The sequence below is a fragment of the Nycticebus coucang genome, chromosome 6, assembly GCF_027406575.1.
Source record: "Nycticebus coucang isolate mNycCou1 chromosome 6, mNycCou1.pri, whole genome shotgun sequence".
NCBI classification, from domain to species: domain Eukaryota; kingdom Metazoa; phylum Chordata; class Mammalia; order Primates; family Lorisidae; genus Nycticebus; species Nycticebus coucang.
Genome location: NC_069785.1, coordinates 113785530 through 113806601, shown reverse-complemented (window position 1 = coordinate 113806601; position 21072 = coordinate 113785530).

Sequence of the window (21072 nt, the reverse complement as noted above, 5' to 3'; positions counted from 1 at the left end):
AAGAAATGGGATCAATGGAAATTCAAAGGTGATTCCTAGAAGAGACGTGCCTTATACTGGCTCTCACAGCATACCTCCTACAAAAACCTGTCTCAGCAATCTCATTAAAGGACATCAGCTCTTTTAAATATGTTTTTTGCATTACCTCCCATAGGCTACATAACCCCACAGGGCAAAATTTGGATCAAGGAGAAGTAACTAAGATGCTGATATCAATTTGACACAAGAGAAAACTTTAAAATAATTATTGTTGAACAGGAAATAGTAGAATTGGGAGAGAGTCAAGACTGAACTCTATGAACTCCTATAATTAAAATTACAATTCTGTGATTTTAAATTGAACTAGTGACCTTGCAGGCCTAAGGGAACAGGGCGTAGGAGAGCCGAGTTATGGTTAGAAGACCATCAAGCCTAGAGGGCTGTGACTTATTAGTTCTCTTGGTGCAAAATCCTATAAGGTCCAGGATGAATCAGTGACTATGATCTGTGATTCTACCATTGGAGATTTGTTTAATTTGGGGGAAGGCTTTTGCCTGAAAAGGGGCTTGGAGAAAGCCAGAACCCAAATGGGCATCAAGAGGAGCAACTTATGAGAGAAGAAACTGTGTGTCAGAGTCAGGAAGAATCAGTTACCACAAGCTCAGTCCTGATTTTCTACCCAAAAAGTAAGAGACAAGTCCAGCCTGCCAACAGCCTTTCCCCAAATTAAACAAATATGCAATGGCAGAATCACAGATCATAAGTCTCTGATGCCAGAACTGAGAAAGACTCAGAATCAGAAGCTTATGGGACACAGGTGTGGCTAGTTCAGGAAGGGACAGGATACAGGGGCAAGACTGGAGCAGGCCTGGCATAGGAGGAGTCCCCTGGGCACTCCTTCTGCCCACAGGCCTGCATGCTCTGCAAGTGGCAGGCCCACCAGCACAGAGATAATGGCCACTTGCTCCTTGATGTTGAGGGTCAGTCCTGCTCAGCATCTATTGCAAAGGTGTGTGTGAGTCTGCCCAGATTCACCTCCCTTGACAACAGCTTCTCTCACGCTCTGCTGCTGTCACGGTAGGAGAGTGTGTCGATATCAATGTCCACAGGCCAAGTCTACATCCCCTGTCATTTGCTCTCTCTACCTCCTTTTTTATTTAACATGACACCATGGCATTTATTCTGTCCAACATTCAATGCACCAAATGCTTTAGGAAAGACTTGGGCTTGGGGATCTGACAGACTGCATCTAAAATCTCTTCCTGCCACTTAACAACTGAGCAACCACGGATGTATTTTTTTAAACTCTCTGAAATTTAATCTAAACTTGTTTATCTGTAAAACGATCATTATAACAACTCACTGAAAGGTTTGAGAGCTGGGATCAGTAAGAATTCAAGGGTAGGGTTAAATGAGATCCTAGGAAATGTTCCACAAATGTTCACTCTCTGCCTCTTCCCCTGTCCTGAGCCCCTGTGACCTTTGAGAAGCCAGATTCTCTCTCCATCAGGGTGTGAGCCTTTTAAAATAGAGCACATTTTCAGTGATGGCTATATGATCTATATAAAATAAAGCGCCTCTGCCAACTAAATAAATACAGGAGAGCATGTACTTATTCCTGTTCTAATTCAATCTGTCTGAGTGCCTGGAGGTCCTCAAGAGATAAATATTGTTTTCACTCTGACCTTGGTGTGGCATTCCCATTGAATTTGTCTCACTTCATCCTTTTATGTCATGCTTAATGTCTCCCTAATAGATTGGAAGCACTTTGTTGAAAACAGAGATTAGCAGGATCTTATAATCTGTTTACCTTGGATGATTAGAGTGGGATGTTCCGGGCAGCTTGCTAATAAAAAGTTAGGACATATGCCCGAATTACCTATTTTTCAAAGAATAGAACCCATCAAAATGCACAACCAGTACTGAACACAGTGAGATACTTGGTGATTTGGGAGCCTCCCTAGCAGCTTGCAGGGACCTGGGACTCGCAGGGAGGAGCAGCAATAACTCTGCCTGGCACGAAAGACTGAGCAGGGCTGTGCTCTCGCATGCTCTGGAATTTTTTTAAAGCATCTTTGACTCTTGATGTGCTCACTTGTTTCTTATTTGTTCTTTACCCATATTTAGAGCACACATTCATTCTATGTTTTCTTCCATTAATACTGTTTTAAAAGTATTTGCATATAATGCTCAATTTGGATAAGTCTGTGGAAAACAACAGCTGTGGATGCCCAATAGTCACCAAGATCAGTACAGGGCAGACTTCTCCACCCTCTACCTCCACACGGCTAGACACACATTCAGGAACTCACTGCTGCCTTGATATTCAGATATGGTTCATTTTCTTTAGAAATATTTTTTTCTTTTTTTTCTTTTAAAGCAAATGTGACCTCATTCTAACACACTTAGAAAATACAGCTAAGAGGAAAGGAAAATGGCAATCTTTTTAATTTGCCATTTTGAGATGACTACTGTTAATATTTCGAGTCTTTCCCAGCTATAAATACAGATATACTTTAAAAAATAGTGTTACAACATATAAACAGCAATAGAACCTACCCTCTTGCTTCCTCAACAATTTGTCATCTTTCCATGTTAATATTCTTCCTCAGCATACTTTTTTTTTGTAGAGACAGAGTCTCACCTTATGGTCCTCAGTAGAGTGCCATGGCATCACACAACTCACAGCAACCTCCAACTCCTGGGCTTAAGCAATTCTCTTGCCTCAGCCTCCCAAGTAGCTGGGACTACAGGCGCCCGCCACAACGCCCAGCTATTTTTTGGTTACAGTTCAGCCGGGGCCAGGCTTGAACCCACCACCCTCAGTATATAGGGCCGGCGCTTTACCAACTGAGCCACAGGCGCCACCCTCAACATACATTTTAATAACTGCAAAAGATTCCATGTATCAGAAACTATATTCTGAAATCAAGCAACACTCTGGCTAAATCTTTTCTTACATTAAATTTTATTTCCACTGGATTCATTCTTGTGCATGGAATTGAAGGGTCATTTTTAAAAAATTTATATATTGTCAAACCGTTCTCCAAAGATTTGAATCAAAGTATACACTCCCCTGGAAGAATACTGCTGTTTATGTGTCTGTTCCTGAGAAGACTATAAAATTCTTGTTGTCAGAGATTATATCTTATTCACTTTTATAATCCAACATATTTATATATATATAAATTTATATTTTTTTACATTAAGTCAGTGAAATATTTGTAGAATGAATGGGTGATGTGATGAGTCTTCACTATTTGAATGATTGTATAATATAGGCAAGTGTGTACACACATAATGTCTCTGGGGCTTAATGTTTTCATTGACAAAACATATGCTTTCTGCCACTCTGCGATTTCATATCCCTTGTGCAAAAAGCAATAACAAGATATTCTGGGGAAATTACCCATATGTGCAACATATACTCATAGTGTATGTACACATATATCACATGTAAGCTAATTATGACAATATAGAAATACACACAGACTGCAGAATACGCAGGGAGAATAAGGCTAAATAAGGAAGATTCCAGAAAGACCATGCTTAGCTAAACAGAGATCCCCATGCTGTACAGCTGGAAAAAAAGTTCCTTTATTACTCAGAATTTTGTGTTTATTAATATCTAGAAAACAGAAGGTATAATTATCTTGAAATTCAGTTTCCTTAAGTTTTTTCATCCAGGGCAAAGAGGAAACTTATCCCACTAGATTTTAGAAACATTTCACTTGCTGTTAAATTATCTAGGCTAGAATTGTCTTTGCTGGTTTTATGCTCCTAGACCTCCTGATACACTGGTGGTGAATGGCTGTAGACTGCCCTAGACCATCCATGCCCCAGTCTCAGTCCATCTCTGCTTGAGCGTGGACAATCAAGGGCTTGGCTGACATGCCAGAATCCTTTGGTCCTCATAATCACTCAGTTCATTACTTTATTAATTAGTTCATGGTGATTTATTGAGAATCTGTGGTATGCTTTTTAAGCTGCTGAGGGGAATGTAATGTGGTATATACCGTAACAACAGGTGTAAACATGATGCACTGGGTACATGGAGCCAGAAAGCACCAATCTCTGGGAGTCAGGAAAGTTTTCACAGAATATGAGTCCTCTTAAGATGATTGATTCTTGAGATGGTTCTTGAAGAATGAACTCAAGTTTGTTAGGCAGCCATCACCGTGTGGGTGAGAATGTAGGATTCAAGTAGAGATACAGAGATGCCAAATGGGAGACTCATCACCGGCTGGTCATTGGCCTGTCAGTCTCCCACTACCCAAACCTCTTGACACGGCATTCCCAAGTTCCCTGCAGGCAGGCCCTCCCATGGAGAAATGGAGATGCTGACTCAGGCTCATTCCTTGCCATTGCCATTGCCACAGCGGCTCTGTGACCACGGCTTCAGCCTGAGTGCCTCCACTCTGCTGGCCCAGCCCCTACAGCATTATAGGTCATTTAGTCTCAAAGTTATAGCCACCTTGCTCTGTTGGTTTAATAACTGCCCTGTTCCTGGGAGAGAGGCCAGGGTACTTTCAGAGCAACATCCCACACTGCTACCCTCAAAGCATTCCTTCCAGGCTTTGAAGCCAGGTTTCGAGGTGAAGTATACATGTCCGCCTCCTCCTCTTAGCAGAAGACATGCTCAGAAGCCAACCTTGCCTGCCCAGTAAACTTATATGCATCCATCCATGCTCATCCTTAAATATTTTCCTATATCAAAAGAAAAAAAATGCTCTCTCTTCTGTACAAAACTATTCTCTTTTCTTAAGTCCTAAATAAGTGCTTCCCAAATCTGGTAAGCACAAAAGTCACTTGGAAACCTTGTTAAAAATATAGATTCCAAAGACCCATTCACCTGAATTGAATTCTTTCTATTATTTTTATTTTTTATTTTTTTATTAAATCATAGCTGTGTACATTAATATGATCATGGGGCACCATACACTTGGTTCATAGACCGTTTGACACATTTTCATCACACTAGTTAACATAGCTTTCGTGGTATTTTCTTAGTTAATTTGCTAAGACCTTTACATTCCACATTTACTAGGATTCACATATACCCTTGTAAGATGCACCGCAGGTGTAATCCCATTAATCCCCCTCCCTCCACTCCCTTCCCCCCTTCTCCCTATTCTTAGGTTGTAACTGGGTTATAGCTTTCATGTGAAGGTCCTACATTAGTTTCATAATAAGGGTGAGTACATTGGGTACTTTTTCTTCCATTCTTGAGACACTTTACTAAGAAGAATATGTTCCAGCTCCAAGTGCCCATCGATACACGACTGGATTAATAAATTGTGGTATATGTACACCATGGAATATTATACAGCCTTAAAAAAAGATGGAGACTTTACCTCTTTCTTTTTTTTTTTTTTTGTGGAGACAGAGTCTCACTTTATGGCCCTTGGTAGAGTGCCGTGGCCTCACACACTCACAGCAACCTCCAACTCCTGGGCTTAAGCGATTCTCTTGCCTCAGCCTCCGAGCAGCTGGGACTACAGGCGCCCGCCACAACGCCCGGCTATTTTTTGGTTGCAGTTTGGCCGGGGCCGGGTTTGAACCCGCCACCCTCGGCATATGGGGCCGGCGCCCTGCTCACTGAGCCACAGGCGCTGTCCGAGACTTTACCTCTTTCATGTTTACATGGATGGAGCTGAATTGAATTCTTAAGGTGAAGGTTTAGGAATCGTAGTCTAACAAGCTCCCTGGAGATCTTTGTGGTAAAATATTACATGCAAAAAAGGGGGTGTGAGATTTGTACACAGTGTATGAGGAAAATCCCAGGTGATCTCACAAAACTGATCAAGCTCTAATCTGCAGAACAACATTTAGGACTGACTGTTCTGGATTCCCATAGCTTTCTGTCTCTTCAGGAACCTCTTTTTAAGAACCAGCCGCTCTCTTGGCACACTGCTCTCAACCGCCTCTTCTTCACAGATCCCTGCGCCTTCACCTGTCGGTTGTTTCAAGAACATCACAGACCCTTCTTACTACCCACTCCTCTTTAGTTCCTTTTGCTGATGCTAACTTTCTTTCTAATACTGCCACGAAGAAACATAGTCTCACTTCACATTCTTTCCTCTACCATTCTGATTTCCATGCCCCAAAATTCAAGAAATGTATTTTTACAAAGTTCATCAATAAGAGGTGGTGATCCCTTCATTTTAACCTGATGCACAGAATTGAGCTTTCCACCTTCTGCAGCGACAGCATGCTGTCACCAGTATTCTATGCCATGCCTGTCTTTTTGTTTAATTTTGTCTTTTAAAACTTTTGGATCAATATGAGGGTACATGCAATTGCGTTACATTGTTTATATTTGTAAGGAAGGCAAAGTCCAAGTTGCAGTTGAATCCTTTTTGATTTTAAAATTTTTGTTGTGTTTCCTTTGTACTCATTTCTACTCTTCTTACCTGCTCTAGGTATCAAGTCACTATATATATATATGCACAGACTTACATACATATGTACATTCACCATATGCAAATACATAGCACTTTGTATGTATAGTGTACATGAATATTACTATGAATGTTATAAAAATGATATTTTTCTTTCTTTGTTCAAGGTATTTTTTGGTAAATGTCCATATTGTGTATGTAAATCTGTTTTATTTTTCATGACTTATTATTATTATTATTATACTTATTATTATTCTATTCTGTGCATATACCATAAATTTACTCATGAACTAATGGTGGACATTTTTGTTATTTTTAATTATTTGCCAAATGGTCTTGTGATAAGCATCCTTAAATATGTGTCCTTATGGTTCCTATGAGAAAGTTTCTCTCAGGCTGTAATTCTCAACCTTGGCTATATACTAAAATTACCTGGAAAGTTCTAATGCCTGGAGACCTCACCCCTCCTTCACAGCCCATTCAATTGGTCTGGGGTGGGGCTTATACATGAGTATGTTTAATAATGTCTCAGATGATTCTAATATGAAGAGGGCATTGAAAAATCACTATCTTAAGACATTGTGCTTCAAAGTGTTATTTGTCAGTCAGCAGTATAGACATGTCTTGGAACTTGTTATAAAGCAAGACCCTCAGGTCACACCACAGACCTATTCAATTAGAATTTGCATTTTTAACAAATCCTCAAGTGATTATTGCAAACTAAACTTTAGGCAGTACTGGTCCAGTTTGTATATACAGAAATGAAATTTTTGTGTCTTAAGGTACATAAATATTTAATTTCACTAATAACTTCCCGATTGGTCTCCAAAATGACTGTCCCAGTCTATCTTTTCACCAGTAGCACACAAACATACTCAATTGTAGTAGTTGTTTCACTAGGAAGTTATCTTTTTAAAATGTTTTAAACAGATGTATGGAGGTATATATATAAAAACCTATACATATTTAATATACACAATTTGGTGAGTTTGAACATAGGCATACACCCATGAAACCATCATTGTAAATCAAGATAATAATCATTCATCACCTCCAAAAGTTTGTTTTTTGTGGGCTGAGTTTTTTCTTTTGTTTTGTTTTGTTTTTGGGTTTTTTGGGTGGGAAGAATGCTTAACTTAAGATCTCCCCTCTTAAATGTTTAACTGCACAACATGCTCTTGTTAACTATAGGCACAACAATGTACAGCAGATCTCTTGAACTTATTCATCTTGCATAACAGAAGCTTTTTATCCATTGAACACAATTCCCCATTTTCCCCTCCCACTGATACTTGGCAACCATCATCCAGCTTTCTGCTTCTATGGGTTTGACTATTACAGATACCTCACATAAGTGGAATCACACAATATCTGTTCTTTTGTGATGGACTTATTTCACTTAGCATAGTATCTTCCAGGTTCAGCCACATTATTGCACATGGCTTGTTCATGCGTCTCTTTCATGATATCCAACACCACTGATAGACCAAAAAAATAAATAAAAAATCATCACAAAATCAGCACACAGCACTTGGGCCACAGGTTGGATGTCCCTAGTATAGAAAAATGCTACTGCCAATCTTGAATCCAGCAACTTTGCTAAAATTTTGTATTAGACTAATAATTTTCTGATTTACTCAGACTTATATTAAAATAATCTTCAAATGACGACAATTTTATCTTTCATAGGCTTCCAACATCCATACTTCTTATTTTATTGCATTGATCAGAATCTCCAGAATTACATAGCATGTCCATAAAGTTCATGTGCAATTTGAGTATAGAATACTACACTTTCTGCAATACAAAGTGTAGGTTTTTTAAATAATCTCATCAATGATTAATACAACACTCACCTTTCAGTCTAGCTGAATGAATACATGAATTTTATTTGGCCTATCTTCAGAATTTTACACTTTTGACAATCATCCTTAAAATTGGTTTTTATTTCATTATCTACTAGGTTTTTCTTGCTCATTCAGTCATTCACTCACCTAACAGATATTTATTGAGGACTTCTTATATGCCAGATTCCTTCTTTCACCATCCACCGCCTTTATATTTATTCTCTAGCTTCTTATATACTCTTCCTGGAAAAATGTACTTCCATGGTCCTAGCTGTGTCAACTATGGATGCCCAAATCTACTTCCACACAGTTTATTATTGACCTTAGCTATCCTGATCATAAGACCTGTATCTCTATTAGGACATCTTACCCTGTCCCCAAACTGCTTCTTTCACATTCTCCTCCATTGGGTTAACAGCTCGGTCCATCACATACGAATCATGTGAAATACATGTTTCCTCTTCTGGAAAGTCTTCCTCAATTTCTCCATGGGTTGTAGGACCTTTTTCTTTGGTTCCTTTGGTGTCTTGCATTTCTACATTTGATGCCATAATGTGCTGCTGTGCCCACTTCTGCCACTGAATTAGGAACTCTCAGGGAAGCAGAAATGCCTCTTCCATCTCTGAGTCTCAGGGACTGGCAGCATTTAATCCCTGCCCACTGTCTGAGGCAGCCACCATTCTCCCTTCTCTCTATTGGTTGCTACTATTACTCAATACTATTAAATAGACTCATTTTACCAAAAGAAATATGAGAAGAAAAGGCATTTGAGTACATTAAACCATAGTTTCTAAAGAAAAGGAAGATGAAGAAAGAGGAAAGGTTTTAACCGGGTTCAGGTTAAATCCCAAGGTAAAGGGACAAATTAAGTTCCCCATGCCTTCACTCCGCATACCTCTCCTTCTATCACCCCCATATGTACTTTTCTTTTTCTAGTATATTTAAAATAAGTTTAAAATGTATTACTACTATTCTTTACTTATCAGCAAGCTGGAGGAAATGGGCATGGAATAAAAGTCTGGGTTAAGGGCTGAAGTTAGACAAAAGAACAAAGAATTGTGCTATTGAAACATTTTAAGAAAACTGAGAAATTCTGTTTATTCTGTTTTAGGCATCTCAAGAGGTCTGGGGTAAGGGGTCAAGGAGGTAGACGCATTGCTAAAACTGCAGGAGTTTGGAAGAGACATGAAGACATACAAAACTCTAATTCACAGCATTAAAAGGAATCTTGTCATAAATTACAATAATCTTTATGGAGATAGAAATACTATGTAATCATTTATATAAGTGTCCTCCTGCCTAGAGTCTCTCCCAGAATCCTAGGGGGAAAAAAAAGGAGTGAAACCAGGAGTAGTTATTCCTTCTGGCAAATGCATTGAGGGCCTCCTACCTAGGAGGAAGGAGGACAAAAGGAGAAACCTAAGAGGAAAAATAAATGCTTTGATCAGTGACATTTAGCAAAGAGATTAGGCAGTGACATTAAACAAGTTCCAAGACCATTTCCAAGTGTTGTCTGTCACCTGTGCTGCTCAGGAAAATCAAGTTTGAGGTGAGAAAAAAAAAAAAGACTAATTCTTAATTAAAACCTGATGGTACTTGTAACAGAAAGTTCAGGAAATAGTTGGGGTTTTTTGTTCATCAATCTGCCTTTTCTTTTTTATTTATTTATTTATTTTTTTTTTTAGAAACAGAGTCTCACTTTATGGCCCCTGGTAGAGTGCCGTGGCCTCACACAGCTCACAGCAACCTCCAACTCCTGGGCTCAAGCGATTCTCTTGCCTCAGCCTCCCGAGCAGCTGGGACTACAGGCGCCCGCCACAACGCCCGGCTATTTTTTTGTTGCAGTTTGGCCGGGGCCGGGTTTGAACCCACCACCCTCGGTATATGGGGCCGGCGCCTTACCGACTGAGCCACAGGCGCCGCCAAAAAGACTTTCCTTTTACCCTAAGAAATGTAAGGAAGGAAAAAATATTTGACCAGAATATGTGGAAGGTGTGGAGAGGAGGAAGACATTAAAGTTATTTTCTAGAGTGAAAATGTCCACCTCTAACATCTCCCTCTCCAGGTAGATCTGTCATAGTGAGTTCCACATAATCTGTCTCATGAGTTATCCAATCCTTCTTCAATTGTCCAAAGTCATTGTCCAGAAGATGGTTCCTGTTACTTGCAGCTTAGAATGAGAGATCCTTAGCAAATAATGCCTTGTTAGTAAAAGTCAGATAAATCCCCCCCTTTTTAGCATCACTGCCTCATTGCCTCCCCCCTGCTGGCACTTAGCTGACTTCCCTGGTACCCAGCCTTCTTCCACCCAGGACTCTGGATATATTATTGCTTCTCCTACCTTGGCTATCATATTACTTAAAGAAGGAGGGGACTATCCCATTTTCAACATGGGGCTTTCAAGATTGCCCTATGCCTCTAAATCCAGTTATTAGATGTGTGAAAAGTTGTTGAGGCAAGGATGTGCTTGCAAAAATCATCTATTCCCATGTTTCACTGACCAGCCTCATGGACATACCTTGCTGCAAAGGAAGTTGGAAAAGATAGTCTAACCATGAGGTCAGGAGGAAAAGGAAACACATCTGGTTAATAATTGGCCAGACTTTGCAGTATTACGCTAGCTTTCAACTTAGTTCCTCACTTGCTGCTTGCTTTCTAATGATGCATGTGATATAATTCAGCAAAGTCTTTTATTTGAAACAACCTCTAACAGGTTCTAACTCTGAGTGATAAATTTTAATTCCCAGACTTCTCAAACTCCTCATGGCAAGAAGTAAAAGGATAGGAGGAATTAGGGTGAGTGGTGGGGATACTGGGCCTGTCAGCCTCACAATCTTCCCAGAAGAATTATGCAGACACCTCAACTCCTCAATGTCAGAGAAATGTTGGGGGTCACTCCTTGAACAGGAGCCAAGGACTCGAATACTTAAAACTTAAGTGAAGAGTAAAAGGTAGAACTGCTCATGGCCGGTGTTTTGGTTGTGAACTCATGTTTGTGTGCTTTTTAATTCTGGGTTATGGAGCACTTTGGAAACAAGATTGTTGCCAGTAATTTCTGCCAAGAAATTTTGAGTCATTTACCTTCTTCTATCAACAATGAGAGGAGAAAAAACTCTGCTCCTTACATTTATTTGCTTAATCAATTGGAACCACAAAGATCTTTATAGAGATTGTCTTCATGTAAATCACCCACATGGTTCAGCATGACTAAATACCTTCCAGCCAAAGTCCAAATTCAACATGATTCTTAAGGTGAAATTATGACTAGATCCACTCTTCATCTATCCCTAGTTGGATTGTAGGATTTCTTAATAGTGGTACTGTTGCCATTTTGGGCCCCTTAATGATTTGTGTGGGGAAGAAGCAGTCCATACAATGCAGAATATACAGCACATCCCAGACTTCTACCTACCGGAAGTAGTACACTTAGGGTACCAGGAGTATCCCCTCCAAAAAGTTTTGACAATAAAAAATGTCTTCAGATGTTATCAAATGTCTACTGGGAGGAACAAAATTCTCTTTAGCTAAAAACCATTCAGTTGGAGAGAGGTTCAACTTGGTCTTCTATCAAACAAAAAAAATTCCAAATATGTGTACTTTCCTAGCCTATTTCAAAAATAAATATTTATTTATTTGTAACATTTGCCTCAGAGCGAATGTTACAAAATACCTATACAAATGTTACATAAATAACATATGGACTGATTTTAATTGGTTAATTACCCATTTATTCCGATGTTTGATAAAATTAAGGAAAATAAATATATGGATGAGATGGTCAGAGAACAATGGCAACATCCTACAGGAAATACAAGCCTACAAGAAGTCAGGAATAAGAGAACAGATGCACAATATAAGCACCTAATATTCATCAAGCATACTTTATATAAAAACATGTATTGTTTAACCCTTTAGAGATTTCAATCATTAACATTTAGGCACCTAACCTAAATGCTCCTTGATATGTAAAATTAACCTTAATGATCTGAACAGTATGATATCTTTCAGCTCCATAATAGTTTGAGATTGTAACACCCTCTGGCAGTACTGGAGAGATCCTTCAAGCACAAATCTAAACAAAGAAGTAATCACAACACTAGAAAAATGGACCTAATGGACCTATATAGAACATTTCATCCTAATAAAACTGAGTACACATTCTTCTCATCAGCACATGGTTCTCCATTATTCTCCAAAATTGATCACATGTTAGGGCACAAATCTAACCTGAACAAATTCAAGAGAATAGAAATTATTCTTTATATCTTCTTGGACCATCATGGAATAAAAGTTGAACTCAACAACAACAGAAATCTTCATACCCAAATAAAGTCATGGAAACTAAATAACCTTATGCTGGGTGAAGGATAATATTAAGAAGGAAATCATTAGATTTCTTGAACAAAATGATAATGAAGCCCCAAGGTATCAAAACCTGGAGGATCTTCACAGGAAGTCCTCAGAGGAAAAATTTATAACATTAGAGAGCAATTCAACAAGCTACTGGGCCATATCAAGTAACTTTAAAAGGAAGAGCAATCTAACCCCAAATACAGCAGAAAAAAATAACCAAAATCAGAACATAATTAAATGAAATAAAAAACACAGGAATCATTCATAAGCTCAGTGAAACAAAAAGTTGGTTCTTTGAAAAGATTAATAAAACTAATAAACCCTTGGCAGGACTGACCTAAAACATAAGAGTAATATCTCTAATAACTTCAATCAGAAATGAAAAGGAGGAAATAACAACAAATACCACAGAAATAACAAACAGATAGCAATGATTACCACAAAAACTCTATTCTCAGATATATGAAAATGTAGAGGAAATGTACCAGTACCTGGAAGCACACTACCTTCCTGAACTCAACCAGAAAGAATTAGAAATTTTGAATAAACCTGTATCAAGCATTGAAATAGCATCAACTATATAAAATCTCCCCAAAAGGAAAAGCCCTGGCCCAGATGACTTCACACCAGAATTCTACCAAACCTTCAAAGAGGAACTAGTTCCTATATTACATAATCGATTCCAAAACATAGAGAAGGAAGGAATCCTCCCCCAATAAATTTTATGAAGCAAATATCACCTTGATTCTAAAAGGAGGAAATGCTCCAACAAACAAGAAAAACTATAGGCCAATATCATCAATAAATATTGATGCAAAAATATTCAATAAGATCTTAGCAAATAAAATATAGTGATACATTAAGAAAATTATACATTATAGTCAAGTAGGTTTTATCCCAGGGATATGAATTTGGTTAAAAATACATAAATCCATAAATTACCACATAATAAAATAAAAAATAAAGACCATATGATTCTCTCAATTGATGCAGAAAAAAGCTTTTGACAAAATCCAGCATCCTTTTTCTGACAAGAACACTTAAGGCAATAGGCATAGGAGGGACATTTCTTTTACTGACAGAGGCCATCCACAGCAAACCCACAGCCAATACTATATTAAATGGAGTAAAAGCACTTCTACTTAGAACTGGAAGTGGATAAAGATACCCACTACCACCACTGCTATTCAACATATAGTGCTGGAGGTCCTAGCCATTGAAATCAGGCAAGAGAAGAAGATTAAGGGTATTCAAATGGGGACAAAGAGATCAAACTCTTACTCTTCATAGATGACAAGATCTTTGTAGTAGGGACTCAACTACAAAGCTCCTAGAAGTTATGAAGGAATACAGCAGCATCTCAGGATACAAAATCATTACCCACTAATTAGTAGCCTTTATATATGCCAATACCACTCAAGCTGAGAATAAAATCAAAAACACAATACCTTTCACTAATGTACCTCTAAATAAAATGAAATATCTGGGAATATATCTAACAAAGGATGTGAAAGATCTCAATAAATAGAACTATGAAACTCTGAGAAAAGAAATAGCAGTAGATGGCCCAGTGCAGTGGCTCACGCCTGTAATCCTAGCACTCTGGGAGGCTGAAGTGGGTGGATTGCTTGGGGTCACAGGTTTGAGACCAGCCTGAGCAAAAGCAAGACCCTGTTTCTACTAAAAATAGAAAAACTGAGGTAAGAGGATTGAGTGAGCCCAAGAGTTGGAAGTTGTTGTGAGCTATGCCACGGGACTCTACCCAGGGCAACAGCTGGAGAGTCTGTCTCAAAAAAAAAAAAAAGAAAGAAAGAGAAAGAAAGCAAGCAAGCAAGCAAGAAAGAAAGAAAGAGCAGAAGATATTAACAAATGGAAGAACATACATGCTTGTGGCTAGGAAGAATTGTTAAAATGTCCATACTGCCTAAAACAATTTACAGATTTAAAGCAATTCCCATAAAAACACCAATTTCATACTTATGGACCTTGGAAAAAATATTACTTAATTTCATATGGAACCAGAAAAAAATCTTGAATAGCAAATGCAATTCTTAGAAATAAAAACAAATCTGGAGGCATCATTTTGCTAGACTTCAGGTTATACTACAAGTCTTAATGATCAAAACAGCATGGTACTGGCACAAAAAAAAAGAGATATAGATCTATGGAATAGAGTAGAGAACCTAGCAATGAACTCAGCCACGTAATGCCATCTGATCTTTGATAAACCAAACAAAAATATATACTGGGGAAAAGAATACCTATTTAATAAATGGTGCTGGGAAAACTGGTTAGCCCCATGTAGAAGAGTGAAATTGGACACTCATCTCTCATCAGGTCAATGACAAAAATTGACTCTTGATGGATAAAAGATTAAATTTAAGAGACAAAACAATAAAAATTCTAGAAGAGAGTGTGAAGAAAATGCTTGACAAAATTGGCCTGGGAAAAGATTTTATAAAGAAGACCCCTTTGAGGTCTCAGGCTGGTCTCAAATTGCAGCAACACCAAAGATAAATAAATGGGATTTGATCAAGCTAAAAAGCTTCTGCACAGCTAAAGGTACCACAACTAAAGCAAACAGACAGCCGTCAAAATGGCAGAAGATATTTGCAGGCTATGAATCTGACAAAAGCCTGATAACTAAAATCTAAAGAGAACTCAAAGTAATCAACGAGCATTAACAACCCCCATTTATAAGTGGGCAGAAGAATTGAACAGAAACTTCTCTGAAGATGGTAGACAAGTGGCCAAAAAACACATGAAAAAATGTTCATCATCCCTGATCATCAGAGAAATGCAAATCAAAACCACTCTGAGCTATCACCTAATGCCAGTGAGATTAGCTCACATCACAAAGTCCTAAATCTGCAGAAGCTGGTGTGATTGTGGAGAGAAGGGAACACTTTTACACTGCTGGTGGGATTGCAAACTAATACAACCTCTATGGAAAGAAATATTACAAGTCCACCTTCCATCCAATCCTGCAGTCCCATTACTAGGTATCTACTCAGAAGAACAAAAATCATTTTACCACAAGGACATTTGCACCAGAATGTTTATTTCAGCTCTATTCAAAATTACCAAGACATGGAAGGAACCCAAGTGAATGGATTAACAAACTGTGGTATATGTATACCAGGGAGTATTATACAGCCATAAGAAAAGTTAGAGACTTTACATCGTTTTTGTTTACCTGGATGGAGTTGAAACACATTTTTCTTAGTAAAGTATCTCAAGAATGGAAAAAAAAATGTATCCAATGTACTCAATACTAATATGAAACCAACATATAAACAAACACTTGCATACCCACATGAAAGAAAAAGCACAAGTATAATATAGCAAGGGGAGGAGGGTGATTGGCAGGATCTCACTTAATGTGCACAATGTGAAGGTGTACAGAACACACACACCACTCCCCCAGTGAAGGGATCAACTACAACTTGAACTTTACCTTAGAATTGAAAACAATGTAATCTAAACATTTGTACTCCCATACTAATCTAAAATAAATAAAAGAAATGCACATTAGAAAAAAAATTATAGGGCGGCGCCTGTGGCTCAGTGAGTAGGGCGCCAGCCCCATATACCGAGAGTGGTGGGTTCAAACCCAGCCCCGGCCAAACTGCAACCAAAAAATAGCTGGGTGTTGTGGCGGGCGCCTGTAGTCACAGCTGCTCGGGAGGCTGAGGCAGGAGAATCACGTAAGCCCAGGAGCTGGATGTTGCTGTGAGCTGTGTGATGCCACGGCACTCTACCAGGGCAGTAAAGTGAGACTCTGTCTCTACAAAAAAAAAAAAAAAAGAAAAAAAATTATAGCTATCCTTCCAAGTACATTGTAAACAATAAGTAAACACTAATTGATTTTTGAATCAACTACTGAAGATAATACACCAGGTTTTCAGATAAGGGAACTGATCTTCTGAGTAGTTAAGTAACTTTTTCAAAGTTTCTGAGACCAAAAGTAACAAAGCTGTGGTTTAAACTCATCTGTCTTATCTTCAAACTCCTGTTCTTTCTATAATAGTTCTCAGCTGTGAACTCCCCTGCAGCCCCTACTACTTTCTCAATATGAACAAAAATCCTGGGATTCTGATCAGCAGTGCAGGTGCAAGAGGAAGCCCTTAGTGCGTCAGGGCCCACTAAAGACATTGCAAGTTTGCATGAAGCCAACCCTAGAATTCTCTCCAGCACATATCGGGAAACTGTGTGATAGAGTAGACCCAGTGAAAAGGAAAAAGAGAGCCATTGTTGTCAAGAGTAGTTGAAGGCTAAAACCAAATATACTGTAATTAATTCTACAAAGATAAAAATATACAACCAATAGACACAAATGGCTCCCAGAGATATTTCTGAGCAGGGTCCCCTCTTTCAGTGTTGCTGTTTTCCAAAATGACCCAGTAACGTGCAATCTAAATAAATATGTCATCACCTCTCCATCTTGATTAATCACATCTGCACAGCTCTGTAGCTACACAGTCCTCAAAATGGCTGGGAATTTGAAAGTGGTCATTGGCTGCCTACTCCAAACAGATGACACCCCTTGGGACTGCTCTCATTCAGAACATTCTTGGAACCCATTGCTGGGCTTTCTATTGATCTATGGTAAGAGTGAAAATATGCAGCAAGTGGTAAATAAACATATGAAAAGTTGGTCTCCATCTTGTATCAGCAAGGAAATGCAAATTAAAACAACAATGAAATACCACCTTATACCTATTATAATGGCCAAAGTCCAGACCATTAATAACACTGAAGGCTGGTGAGAATGTGGGGTAATGTGATCCTTTCCCTCATGCATTGCTGGTAGAAATGTAAATAGTACAGTCAATCTGGAAGATAGTTTGGTAGTTTCTCATAAAATTAAACATACTCTTACCATACAATCGAACAATCACACTCCTTGGTATTTGTTCAACCAAGTTGAAAAGTATATCCACACAAAAACCCGCACACAGATGTTTATAGCCGTTTTCTTCATAATTTCCCAAACTCAGGAGCAACCAAGATGTCCTTTAGTGGGGTGAATGGATGAACTGTGTTATGTCTAGGCAATGGAATATTATTCAGTGGTAGAAAGGAATGAACTATCAAGACATGAAAAGACATGGGAGAACTTTGAATGCATGTCACTAAGTGAAAGAAGCCAGTCTGAAAGGCTACATACTACAAAACTCCAGCTATATGACACTCTGGAAAGCCAAACTATGGAGAAAGTAGAAAGATCATTGGTTACCAGGGGTTAGTGGAGACAGAGAGAGAATGAATGGGCAGAGCACAGAAGATTTAGGGCTATGAAAATATTCTGAATAGTACTGTAATGGTAGATACATGTCATAAATTTGTCCACACCCACAGAATGTACAATGCCAAGTATGAACCCTAAACTATGGACTTTAGGTGATATGGTGCACCAGTGTTGGCTCATCATCTGTAACAAATGCATCTATTAAAAAACATGCAGTGAAAACAACAGACAAATATAGGTCCAGATATTTGTCAGTCATTGGGATAGGTGCTGAGAGGGAGAAACATAATCATAAACAAAATATAATCTCACTCTTCGAGCAGAAGTTTATTACCTATTTTGTAAATACAGCATGTTTTACACAGGAAGGGGATATTGCAGCACATGAAGAATATTGCGATAGTTTGCATTTGGGGTCAGCACATCTTCATTCTCCTTCCCAGTGTGTAGAATAGACTTCCCTGCCCAGTTGATCTTGGGCATAGCCACAGAACTTGCTCTGGCCAAAAAATATTTGCGGATGTGATTTGAGTAGAAGGCTTAAAAGTGCTTGATTGTTTGGCTTGTTTTTTTCACACTTCAATGGTCTGCCAGGAAAATATGCCCCAGGTAACAGCTGTCCCTTTAACCTGCTTGGAGCTGATATGAGCCCAGCTGTCCCTTTAACCTGCTTGGAGCTGATGTGAGCCCAGTTCATCACCTGGAGCCAATCTCGGCTGAACTTTAGCATGCAGGAGAGCTGCCCAGCTGAGCCCTGCCTAGATGGATTGAGCCACTATTGCACTGTGGACTCTGGAGCATGATAACAAATGCTTACTGCTCAAACATTAGAATTATATTCTATTTTTTTTTTATTAAATCATAGCTGTGTACATTAATGTGATCATGGGGCACCATACACTAGTTTCATAGACCGTTTGACACATTTTCATCACAGTGGTTAACATAGCCTTCCTGGCATTTTCTTAGTTATTTCTATTTTTATTTATAAATATTAGTTGTCTATGTTTTGAGACTTTGAAAAAAATAAAAAAATTATATAAATCAAAAAAAGGAAACAAAGTACACATTATAAATATTTGTCAGCTCAGCAAAGCACTCACCTTACTCTTAGTTTATTACCTTTTTTCCCCTATTACTATGATTATTAAAACCATTCCCCAATTAATATTACATGAATCCTTTCCAAAAACCAAAAGAATGAGATTGTCTGTAAGGTCTAGACTTTGGTTCTACTCTTAACAACATTTTAAGAAATTTGTAACTTTGCCCTTTCTTTATAACATGGAAAATGCTTTTGAAAAATTATATTGCTCTTACATATTTTCAGGTTGACACCTAAAGATTTCACAAAGATTTATGAGATATATATGCTTACAAAGGATATAATTTATGGATGATTGTAAATGGTGACAATTTTACATAAAATGGTTACATTGCTCTTTTAAGAATTCCTAATAGAATATAAATACCAGAGTGATTTAAGGTCTATAATAATTAAAACGAACTTACAAACTCCTACGGAACAGTTGAAAGATTTACATGGTCCATTTTTCTCATAGAAATAACTTCAATTCTATACGTATGACAAAATTTTATGTCAATGATGTATTACACATGAATGTCTTTAACTGAAAATTTCAGCATATTTCACTGAGAAAAAAACTATGTTAGTCAGATTGTATTTTTAAACTTTCTTATAATCATAAATCCCTAAATGGTAAATTCCCATTGAATTAAGTTATGACAATTGAGCAAAAGGTTGTTTTTTAAATTTTAAAAAACTATCTTTATGCACAAAATGTACTATATTGTTAATGTACCCCTTCAGGAGAAGAAATAAGGTAGAAGAAATGTATCACAAGGCTTGAATGTAAATAAACTTTATTGACATTAAAAAAATGCTTACTGCTTTAAGCCACTGATTTTTGAATTGGTTTTTTTACACAGCAATTACACATCAACACAAACACTAAACAAGGAGCACCTAATAATATAGGACTATAGACTATATATAGTCTCTAATATTATATAGTTTATATATAAATATATTAGAGACTATATATAGTCTCTAATATTAGTTTATATATAAATATATTAGAGACTATAAATGCAGTCTCTCTCTATATATAGACCATATTTATATGTTATATATATGTATATAAACTGGGTTTGTCTATTGGCCCTTCAAGTAACATGAGTGTCATGAGCAAAGATAGCTGATAGCTGGAAACAGTAAGGTCTACAGACCATTTTGACTGAAGCAGAAAATGTTTGCATCTTCCTTATTTCGGCATAAACTACAATGATAAGTTGAGATGAACTTCTGGAAGACTTTGTATATAAGCTGGAGGAAATCTGACATGTAACCTCAGAGAAATGGTTAAGAAAGACTGCAGCTGCTTTTGTGATTCCAGAGTAAATAGGAGTTTCAAGCAAAACCTCTTTACACCTGTATTAGGAATAGGAATTGATGGCAATTCCTAGGGAGAAAGATTTCAAAAAATAAATTCTTTTACACATAATGAGTTTGGGTGAGATAGCCTGCTCTGTTGTATTACCTGTTTACTTAGAGAAGGAAACTCCATGTAGATGTAATGAAGACATTTTTAAGGTTCATAAGATGGACATTTGAGTCAAGATAAATATCGGTAGAGAAGTCTGAATTAAACATCAGTCTGTAAATTGCCAAAACCTGGACTGTTCTGAATCATCTACTTGTTAGTGATAAGAAAGGTAGCAGGGAGCAGTGGAATGAGACTTTGAGGCTGGATTTTCCTTTGAGGTTTTCCGAGCTGCAGGAGCTTCTATGTGCAAAACGATGTGCTCCCTTACTGAAAGAAAGCACGTAGAACAGGTCCCAGAGCTAAAATCTTAATCCTTCTTGCAATCAACTCTGTAATCCTATGGCAAAGGGAACCAGTAAAATTCAAGGGAGAAAGACAGGGCCAGTTTGTGGCAGGATTTCATTAGAGACACAAAGAACTCAAGTTCACAATTGCAAAACAACATGCTGACAGAGGGAGGTAAGAAAGGGCATTTTAAACAGAGTTCTTTCCTAGGGAAAACTGCTAAGAAAAGAATAAAATACCCAGATGGCCAGCACCTAAGGGAATATGAGGTGGGACTATAGGAAGTCAAGCAAAAAAAGGATAAAATAAATTCCACATGTACTGCTTCTTATTGCCATTTCTTCTTTGTGTAGTTGCTATGGGAACTGTGTTTTGGAAGCTCCCTGAGC